The following is a 12177-nucleotide window of genomic DNA, read 5'->3' as shown; positions in this document are numbered from 1 at the left end:
AGAAACTGAGATTGTTCTTTTAAAGTGTAACTTGAGTGTAGTTTTTGAGTTGAATTTGAGTTATAACTTGAGTTGAAGTTGTAACTTGAATAAAGTTGAGTAAAGTTAAATAAAATTAGAACTTCAAAGAACGTGAACTTAAATAAAATTATAATCTGAATTTAAATTTTTTTTGAGTTTTGTTACAAAATAATAACCCATACATTTTTAACGACGAGAAGTCATTTTCCTAGCTGACACATTACTTTTTTTTTAATTTTAATTTTTGTTTTTGTTTTGTTTTTTTGTTTTTTTTTGTTTTGTTTTCATTTCAAGTCTATAATAAGAAGGTCAGCATGAAGGGCTGCTAAGCAAAATCTATAAATACGTCTGACCATAGACCTATTAAGTGAAGAAGAAACGAATACCACCACTTTTCGATGACAGTCAGTTCGTATGAACAATTCACTTTCTTAATAATATGATTTCTATTTATTATCGCATACTTTTATAAAAGATTTATAGAAAAAAAAAAAAAAACTGAATTCATGGTTATGTCAAGACAATAAATGTCAGCTTTTATCTTGACGTTGTATATATGTAGGTGTCTGCGTCATTGACTCAACCCAGATTCGTACGAAAATTTATAATTTTTTTAATTAAATAATTATATTAATAAAAAGATATTTATTAAAAATAAATGATAAAGATTTAGATTTATACACTTTTAAAAGTAAATTTTTTATTTTTTTTGAAAAATTACTGATAAAAATTGATCCAAAAAACTGACCAACAATCTAATAATATACTAACGACTTTGGTTCGGTTTAGTTTAGATGGGTCAATATCAATAGTTGTCGTTTTTAATTAACACCGCTAGATATAATAAAACCTAACCATAAGACTTCATGAAATAAAAGTTGAGTAGCGCATCTTACACGCCGACTTGATATAATTTGTGACAAAATGAAGCTTCCGTTATAAATTGGGAATATATATTTATATAATATATATATTATTATATAAACAAATAAATAAATAATAAAGCAAAAAATATTAATATAAAGAAAAAAAATACTTTTATTAATTTTACGCTCTCTCTTTTCCTCTTGTTATTCTCTCAAAACATTTCTCTATTTTTCTTTTACCTCTTTTCTCTTACAACCCTCGTTGATTGTTGGTCATGTTGTTTTTTTTTTTTTTTTGATGAACTTTTGGATTTTGATTTAGAATTGTGTTAAAATATCATTTTGTGGTTTTTTTTTAAGGATCATTTTTAATCAAACAAAACTTGGTTTCCTTTTGTCCATATTAGATCAATGAAGATGCATTTTGTTGCTTGAAAAGAAAGCAATTATATGATTGCCAGCTTCTTAGATGCCTTAGTACACGTCATATGAGGTCATTTTAAAGTAGAGATCAAAATTTCGGATAACAACAGATTATGCCGTGTTACATGCATGCATTTATGTCCTCAATTTTAATATCTTTCATCAATTTGGAATAATCTATACTTAAGGCTTGTTCTTTTAGAGTTTAACTTGAGTATAATTCTTGAGTTGAATTTGAGTTATAACTTGAGTTGAACTTGTAACTTGAGTTTGTGTTTGGTTGTCTACATTTGAGTTATGGTTTGAGATAAGAATCTTTTTGAGTTTGTGTTTGAGTGAGTCAAAACTTGAATTTATATTTAGATAGTATTTTAATAAAAACTCAATGCTGATGAAAAATTTTAATAGGGTATATGAGTCGGGTTTTATTCGTCTTTTGGTTGTCAACGCATAAGAAAAAAATCATCTTAATTAGAATTAAAACGAAAAAGTTATAGCATTTTTAAGAATAGAAAAAAATACTGTTCATTAATTTGAGTTCGAGTTTCTGAACTCGAGTTAAAGGAGAAACTTGAACTCGAGTTTTAGTCCTAAATTCGAGTTTGAACTTGAGTTTAAACTTAAAAGAACATAAACTCGAATAAAATTGTAATTCAAGTTGTATTTTTTTTTAAGTTTTTCACTCAAAAGAACAATCCCTAAAGTACTATAGTTGAGTATCGCATATTACATCCCGGCTTGGTATAACTAATGCCAAAATGAAGTTTCTTTTTTTTTTCTCCTCTTTTTGGATTTTGAATTTTTTTACTGATCTTTTTGGATTTTGATTAGAATTGTGTTAAATCATTTTATGGTCTTTTTTTTCTTTCTAAGGATCATTTTTAACCAAAGAAAATAGTTTGCTTTCGTCCATATTTTATATCGATGGAGACGCATTTCTTCTTGAAAAGAAAATAATTATTTGATTACTAGCTTCTTATATGCCTTCGTACAGTTTTAAAGTGGAGAGTCGAGCCCGTTTGGTTGGAGGATTCGTTCCTTGATTTGAATCATGGTTCATGGTTTGCTACAGTTTTTTCTCTCACAAAAAATACACATAACTCGAAAATGGTTATAATCTCATGGTTCTAATCCATGAACCAAACGGGCTAGGCAATAGAGTCGTACGTCGTGTCACATGCATGAAGACATTTTGTGCTAAATTTTAACATCTTTCATTGATTCGGGACAACTATTTTGTTAAATTCAAGATTTAATTTGTAAAATTAAAAGGTTTAGGATAACTCACTAATTCACTAAAATTTCAAGATTTAATTTGTGCTAGAAACTTTTTTTTCCCCTCTTTCTCTTCTTGTAGTCAAATAAATTGCAAGGTCCAATTAACATGAATACTTGAAGAGTTTTTGTTGTTGTTGTTGTTTTTTTTTTTTTTTTCTTTCTCCTTTTCTTTACTTTTCTGAATTATGAAGGGGAGAGCACAAATGTCCATAAATATTGCCGAGATAAAAAGTCACAACTGGACCTACACAACTAGAGAAGTAGAGAACAAATAAGGACCGACCAAACACATTCATGACTACCGGGCGTCACACGGTGTTTATACTATGAGCGTCAAACTTGAAGCTTTTAATTTATTTTTTGTTTACTTTTGTGACGTTGAATTTGGAGGCATAAATCATCTGTGTCTTTTGGGGCTTATATTGCTTATTTTCATTTCTCTTTGAGTTTTCAGAGAAAGAAAATGAAGGAAATTTAGGACAAAATGATAATGTCAAGACCATCATCAGTTTTTGTCTCTACTTTGTATGCAGGTGCCTGCATAATTGGCCGTGTTTGTTTAACAAAAGCTCAGAATCAAACTCAACCTATTACAGATCCCTCTGAAGGTCTCTCTCTCTCTCTCTCTCTCTCTCTATGTATATATGTTGAAAAAGCTTCAAATATTTTCTTCCTTTTCATTTGATAAGTGCTGGAAATAAGGAAAGGTGTGTGTGTATATATATATATATATATATATATATGTATGTATGTATATTTAAATACATGGCCTGTTTCTTCACTAAGTCCCATCCATGTGTTTTTTGCGTGTAGAAATTATATATGCCGATTTTTTTACAAGAGAGTTTTACTATGGAAAACTGATAAATATTCATTTATGCATGGATATACGCTATAAATTATGATGTGAACACGATGAGATAAGAAAAAGGACCCACAAGTGCTGTGCACAAGAATTAAAATGAAAGGAAAAATAAACTCTTCGTTTTCTTTAAGAGAAAAAAAGACTTGGAATTGAAAAACATCTAAAAATATAATGTATATTTGGCTCTCTTTCTCGTAACGAAGATTCGATTTTGTGTCTGCACTTAATCCGAGTAAGATTGTGACCGTTGTGTGCTTAAATGAACATTTAGGGATTGTTGACAAGATGTGCACCGGTCCCCTTTTCTAATTTATTTGTGGTTTCAATAGATTCTGAAAGTAAATTTGTAAAGCAAGTGTAGGAATTAGTGTCACGTCCCATGATAGGAGTCGGTGACGTGGAGCTCAATTAGGGATTATGCGCATGATAATAAAAGAAATTCCCAACGAGCCCCATACTTAACTAAAATAAATTACAAGAGAGAGACTAAACCTCAAGCCTCTCACACTGTACTAAACACAGGATCTATCCACAGGATCTCATCACCGTACATACATGACATGTAAATAAAACATTACAGATATCATCCACAGTCTAAAAATTCAAATATCAGAGTTTACAAATCCTTACATATACTCCTCTCACTTGATCGAACAATAGCAAATAATCCAGCTACTCCGCACCGCTCCTAGAGTCGCCTGGGAGGGATTTAATACATTTGAAACATAGAAAACGTGAGCGAAAGGTCCAGCAGGATATAATTTGAAATAACTTTATAAATAAATGAATAAATAAATGAGCGAGTAAATAAAATAAGACATTCAGTCCCGACACAACAGCCGAAACCTCACATCCTTTTTCTCAAAGGAAATATGTCTGAAAATATATCCGTATTATAGGCATCAGCAAGTAATTTATACTATGATAAATCACTTACACAACCACGTGCACAAGCCATACCCCCGGGGTTTTGGGTCCTGCCCCCAAGGATGCACTCTCTACATCCTATCTTGGCCATCAGCTAGTTTATCGATTCGCAAGATCTCTTATCTTAAGAAATCATTCATTAAACTTTATGAAATCGTTCCTTATAATCTCATGAACTACACAAGCCACGAGTCCCATGAACTACAACAAGCCATGGTCCCATGTACTACAACAAGCCATGGGTACCATGAACTACAACAAGACATGGGTACCATGAACTACAACAAGCCATGGGTTTTAAATACTTTTTTTTCGCAAACAAGCCCATTTTCTTTAAAACATTTACAAGGCCAAAATTCTTTTGAAAACAGGCTCACAAAGGAAAGGGTAAGAAATCCTACCTCGAAAATATCAAACATGTGGCTAGTGGCGCACTATTCCGGCTTCCGCCTCCTCAAGCCACTTAATCCAAGTCTTCAGCTAACACTGATACAAGACAACACTTTAGGATTCAATTCTCATTCCTAAAGCAATTCAGTCTCAATTGGACCGGAGGTCTAAAATAGCCATGAGAACCCATAAATGGTGGAGCGGGGTTCATATAATATGGAAATTGTGGCCGCACGTTAGGGCCTGGATGATTTGCTATGGTTTCTAATGTTTTCAATGCGTAAAGCAGCCTTTGACTTTCGTTCATGCCCAAGAACAATTGTTGACCATTAGGGTTCCAATTTATACACTCCATGAATAACACAGTCTGTTCATCGTCTAGTAACATCTCACTAATAACTACCTGACACTTCTGGAATGTTGTATTCTGGGCTTCCACATGCTGAGAAGCACTCGAACTTGTACCTTGACTATTATGTTGCTCATTCAGTGTAGTTGCAATACTTTTCAAAATATATTTTGCCTCGGCATCCATCATACATGCTCCACTTTTGCTATTGCGCTTCGATATAGGTCGAGATGAAGAGGCAATGTTCAGTGGGTGAGTTGATGAGTTTAAAGCCCTTCTCATTGGGTTGATAAATGCTTCCTTACCCTCTAAAGATTGCGAATTGCCGCCCCCAACTTCATGCTCCCCTACTAGCGGCTCAGACACTTCACCTTCCTCATCATTCTCATCCATACCCGCTTTAAATGCACCGCGGGCGCGCCTACTGGCAAACGCTTTGTAGTAGAGCTCATAATTCTTGAAGGGATCCTTACGTGCACACTCCGCCTACTTGTGTGTCTATTGAACACATAAAACAAATAAATCAAAGTCTAATTACTTTTCCTATAAAACTTTGAAATTATAGAGTAAGTATGCCATATACTGACCTCACAGAAATCATTTCAATACTCGTCAGTGCAAGTTGGGCTATTCTTGATTGGATCCCATCCTAGTCCGGTATTTGTGCGAAGGGCGAGCTCTGCGTTGAATTTTTTCTTCAGTCGTTCCTTTGCTCTTTAACGCGGTCTGGAGGAATAGGTGATGAAAAAAGTGGGGATAAATCTTTTGCCCATTGTTCCTAATCCACAGATTCAGGTTGACGACCCTTGTTATTTTTATTGTAGTCCGTTAGGCGCATCAAAAGCACAATTTTTTGTCTCTCAGACCAATAGAAGGTCATGTCATCTTCACTCCATTGCGGCATCTAATACATACAAACAAGACCACCAACCACGAGAACAAAATGACAAATGCGATGACAAAGAAGAAAGAGGATTAAAGTACATAATCTTTTGATTGGCTCAGATTTGGTTATAATCATATCATTTCAGTTTCGGAACATTATCCTCTTGGAATGGCACTTATGCTACCAAACCATATAGTAATAGGCCATAGATTTAAAAGCATAGGTCATAATGCAATAACAAACGACAACACATGACATTCAGTCCAACAAAACCTAATTACATGCAATAGCAACTGATAAATGCCATAAACCAAAAGGATATCGCTACAACGAAACTGATATGCCAAAAAAATCATCACTGCCAAAGTACTAAATCCAATAAAAACAAAGACTTCATCGGCACAACAATGTAATGTGTGAACTCACATATATGTGAAATATGTTATCCTAAATAATTAACTTAAACTTTACTGCCACTTCATGAACATTTCATTTGATAGCTTTCATAACATGTCAATCAGTCTTTTTAGAAGTTTTGAATATTGAAAGCTTCTAAACCTTGCACAAATTTACATACCATGTTGTGAAATGGCTTCGTGCCTTTCTTTGGTCTTCTGTTGAAATTAAATTTTGTTTTGCTTGACATTAAATATATGAAGGTTTAATCATGTTCTTTTTTTTTTTTTTTGTGCTCTCAGTGAAGGACTTGGGGAAGGATATGATAGGGACATAACATTTGCAAGTGCTTTAGAAGCTTTTGGTGGAGGGCATAATGATCTTATTAGCGTGCCTTTTAGAGGTATGTTGATTTCTTAGCATTACTTTGTGGTGGTTAAACAAAAATCTATTAATGTAGTTGTTAGTTTAAATCTTGTCAGATGTCCTAGAGAGTCCTAGTTATTTGAATATTTTAATTTAAAAGTTTTGATTATTTAGCAACATGCATTTAGCCAAAGGACGGAGAAAGGAGTGGAATATGCTTCTCATCATATAGTCTCTCATACGTGAAAATAGGTAGACTATAGATTTATGCTTTAACTTCTATCTGTTTATAGGTCCAGTTATGACCAAATTTACTATCGCGTTGAGAGAAATTGGAACATACAAGGAAGTTCTTCGGTCCTAAGTAATTGTTATGATATACTTTTACACTAATATCTTACTCATGGGATGTGGAACAAGTGCATCATTATTTGTGGATAATGAGAAGTTTGACAGTGTCTGACATGTTTCCTTTTTCCACTCAGGTTGAGCATGTGCTTAATGACATATTACTACAGAACAACGTGCAATGTGTAGGGGTTATGAACTTTAATATCTCCACTGATTACGGCAGTGCAAAGGTTGAGATCAACGGTGGCGGAGACATCTACACAGAACAACGGCCAGTGGAGGATGTCAGGAACTGCTGCTTGGAGCTATTTTCTCCGTTTTAGGCAAACCGATGAACGGCAAGGATAGGGGTGGCAATTCAGGTTGGCGGGTCGTGTTCGTGTCGTGTTGACCCACTTAGTTGACACGAATAGGTCTGACACGAACACGACCCGTTTATTAATCATGTCAAAATATAAAACCCGAACACGACCTGTATATTGGCGGGTTGACACGATACGACACAAATAACCCGTTTATTAAACATGTCATAAACGTGTTGTGTTAACCCGTTTATAAAATGGGTGATAAATGAGTCGTGTTAACCTATTTTTGAACCTGTTTATAAAATAGGTGATAAATGGGTCGTGTTAACCTATTTCTGAACCTATTTTTGACCTGTTAATAAAATGGGTAATAAATGGGTTATGTATTCGTGTTACCCAAATATGACACGTTTAATAAACGAGTTATGGCAGGTCAGTTGTTGGTAGGGCTGTTCATGGGTTGGGTTGGTGTGGGGTAGGGCTTTTTTTCCCCCGCCCCATAGGGTGCGGGTTACACATATTTAGCCCCAACGATATTAGAATTTTTTCACAACCCAACGATGTTCGGGTTGGGTTGGGGCGGTGCGGGGTGGGTTGGGTGGTCGGTTTCAACATTTAAAAAATTAAAGACTTAAAGTTCAATCTAACATTCAAAGTTCATAATAAAATAGAAATCGTAACCATTCTTATGAGTCTATCTAACATCAAACATGTAGCAAATCAGTCCATCCAACATCAAATATAAAGCAAACATAAATTAGTCTACACTCATAAATTAGTCTTAACATAAAGCAAACATAGATGCTTAATTCAAATTCATCTAAAGCAAGCATTGCAACAGCAACAATCCTTATCAGTCCACACCCATAGGCTCCTCAATGGTTGTAGTAGGACATGAAGTTGAGTTATCTACAAGAGAAAAGAAAATAGCTTAAGTAATAATTTGGATAGTTAGTTTAGACATGTGTTGTGTGGGTTGGGTTGTGGGTTGTTATGGGCCCAACCCACAACCCGCCCCAAACACTTCGGGCCAGAGGTATAATGGGCCGAAAATTAAAAAATAATGCTGCGGGTTGCTTTTTTCGGGTTGGGTTGGGGCGGTGCGGGGTGGGTTTGCAGGTTGTTCGGGTTTATGAACACCCCTAGTTGTGGGTTGACGGGTCAACCTAAAAATGACACGTTATTTAATTGTGTTTCACGGGTTTGACCTAATTTTGACTCGGACCTATTTATGATAAACCCAAACCCGTTAATTTCGTGCGGGTTTCGAGTCGTGTCGTCGTATCGCTATCCGAATTGCCAGCCCTAGGCAAGAAAATGTGTCCTCGGTCAATAGAACAAGATCTGGCTCAAACGGAATAAGATTTGGGTTGCAGCTTCACCACACGGGGTTATATTCGTCGAAGCAGGGAATCATTGCTGTAGATGATGGGAATGGACAAAGAAGAGAGAGCTGTCAGAGAAAGAGAGAAGAAAACGAATGAACGAGACAAAGAAACAGTAAAGCGCGTAGAGAATCTGAGAGAAAATAGCAGAGTTGTGCATAACTCTTTCACTGTAGCTCTAGGTTCGAGTTAATGGGAATTCAGTTGGTGGTTGAATTCCAATTCACGGGCATTAACTCGAATTGTGATTTGAATCACAATTCGAACGGGGTTCACTGAACAACAATTTAGGCGTGGACTCAACTTGAGTTGGGCTTACTCAAGTTGAGTCCACCAAACGAACACCTCCATAATAGTGGCTTATACGATTCTTGACCTTTTCTCTAAGATCAAGTGTAGTATATATTCTTATCAGTTTAATATAAAAATTATAAATTCAAAGAATGAATAGCTAGCACACTTGTATGTATGTAGGCCATGCATGCATATAGGTATAGGAATTAAAAATTATTAATGCCCCGTTCATTTAATCGATTAGAGTTTAGAATTTGAGTTTTGCTACAGTAAAAAGCTCTCTGAAACAATCACATCTAACTTTTTTGCTACAGTAAAAAAACTCTCATATAAAATCATATCTTAACTCGAATTAAAAACTCACATCAACGTGTCACGCCCCGGAACAGGGGTTAGTGACGTGGACGCTCGTTTATAAGTTAAACATGATTAAGGCAATAATTAAATATTTTGAGATATAATAATAAAAAATCAAAAGTAAAATATTATAGTAATTTTCAAACAAGCCCCACATTTTTAATGAATTTAGTTTACAAGAAAATGATGGGGACTTTCACACTTTTCTGATAAAACGGGTTTAAAACCAAGCCTCGGACATCATTCAGGGTCTCACCCACAAGATATACAATATTGTACATACATGAACATGTAAAGAACATTTACATACATCAACCATAGTCTAGATATTTAGAGTTTATAGTCTAAGAGTTTACAATTCTTACATTATGTGACAGTGATGGATACAATGTCCTTACTTGAACAGACGGTAGCAACTTAATTAGCTACTCTGCACTGCTTCTATCATCGCCTAGGAGGGGTTATATATATATATATATATAAACAAAAGTAAAACATCAGCCGAAAGTTCAGTAGGATGTATTTAAGAAAACTTTATAAATAAATAAATAAATGAATAAGTAAATGAATAAAGATATCCAGTTCCAATACAACAGTTGGAACCTAACATCCCTTTTTCTGAAAGAAAGTATAGACTTAAAGTTTCATATTACAGGCATCAACAAGTAATTTATACTATGATAAATTACTTACACAACCATAAGCACGCCTTAACACCACCGTAGTGGCCCGGTCCGGCTTCCGGGTTCTGCCCCCGAGGATACACTATGCATATCCTATTTATGCCATCAATGGGCTTACCAGTTCGCAATATATCTTATCTTAAGAAATCATTCATTAAAATTTTGAAACAGTTCATTGTGATTCCAATAGCTAAAATCAAGCTATTGTGTTAAAATACTTTTCTTTATCAAACACGTCCTTTTTTGAAAACATTTGTATAGGCCAAAACTCTTTAAAATAAACTATTAAAGAAAAGGACAAGGAATCCTACCTCTCAAATACCAAACATGTTGCTAGCATTGCATTATCCTAGCATCCGCTTCCTCAAAGCCCTCAATCTGATTCTTCAACTAGCATTTACACGAAACAACGTTTTAGGATTCAGTCCTCATTCCTAAAACGAATCAAGCTCAAATACATATTAATTTCCTATTAATGTGCCTTAATTCAATTTCAAGTTTCAAAATCAATACATGACTCAAATCATCATTCCAAGGATTTTGATCTCAAAACATGGATTAAAGATGTTAATCCATCTCCTTTAAGTTCCCAAATGAAGTTAATTTGGGTTCTCTTTGAAATTCGGGGTCAAAACAGTATTTTTAGGCAAAACAGGCTCGAACCGTGTGTGTACCGGTCGATCGGTGACAGAGAATCATCTCCACCGATCGGCGAGTGGAGAGGAGACCGGTTGACCGGTTGAGTTCCGCAGCTCATGGAAAAATGGCCGAACTGTGAAGAAAAACTCCAAAACCTGCAAATTCGAGTTCAATTTCGAGATATTTTGAAGGAAAACTACCAAATCCATGTTCCAATTACTAAATCAAGTCTAAAGAACCAAAGATCCCCAATTTCCATCATGATTTCAACCAAAATCCATCAAAATCCAATTCGAACTGAAAATAAGTTTTTCCAAAGGAAAAATCTAAGATTCAAGAGAAATTTTTTCAGAAATCTTACTTCAAATCCTTCCCTCGACGTTGAAAACTTCTTGAAGTTCCTCTTTGGTTCAAGATTCTTGAGAAATGGTGACAAATTTTGGAGAGAAAGAGAGAGAGAGCTACAAGAGGAAAAGAGAGCTGAGAGAGAGTGAGTGTCGTGGGAGAAAGAGAAAAGAGGGAAAGAAAAATAAATAAAGAAAAAAATAAAGGATAAATTTTAAAAGATATTTACAAAAGTAGACTAGAAAATGTGTCTTTACACATTTTTAAGGTGAAAATGTAAATACTTAAAATATTTAAATTCTTTAAAAATATTTAAACTTAGGCTTTGTTCAATTCGCAGATGCGAGTTTTCAATTCGAGCCGAGATGTGATATTTTATATTCTTGAGAAATGGTGACAAATTTTGGAGAGAAAGAGAGAGAGAGCTACGAGAGGAAAAGAGAGCTGAGAGAGAGTGAGTGTCGTGGGAGAAAGAGAAAAGAGGGAAAGAAAAATAAATAAAGAAAAAAATAAAGGATGAATTTTAAAAGATATTTACAAAAGTAGACTAGAAAATGTGTCTTCACACATTTTTAAGGTGAAAATGTAAATACTGAAAATATTTAAATTCTTTAAAAATATTTAAACTTAGGCTTTGTTCAATTCGCAGATTCGAGTTTTCAATTCGAGCCGAGATGTGATATTTTATGAGAGCTTTTCACTGTAGAAGAAAAATTTAGATGTGACATTTTCTGAGAGCTTTTTACTGTAGAAACCTAAAACTGAAAACTCGAATCGGTGAAATGAACGGGGCCTTAAATATTAAAAACATTTAATGAACATAATTAATTAAATAAATTAGATTATACACATTAATAAATTATAATTATTTTAATTAATTATATTTACTTTTTCGAAGTGTTACACAACGAAGTAAACGGGCGTGCACTACTTTTAGTTCAAGATTCCACTTTAGACCTAATTCCCTTCCGGTGCAAGTGCTTCACCGTGTGGCAAATGACGTGGACTTCGATTCAAGTTTAACACAAAATTGTCAGAATCAGACCATAAT

The sequence above is a fragment of the Morus notabilis genome, unplaced genomic scaffold (assembly GCF_000414095.1).
Source record: "Morus notabilis unplaced genomic scaffold, ASM41409v2 Scaffold370, whole genome shotgun sequence".
Taxonomy (NCBI): domain Eukaryota; kingdom Viridiplantae; phylum Streptophyta; class Magnoliopsida; order Rosales; family Moraceae; genus Morus; species Morus notabilis.
The sequence above is the reverse complement of the archived record's forward strand: the minus strand, read 5'-3'. Positions refer to the sequence as shown.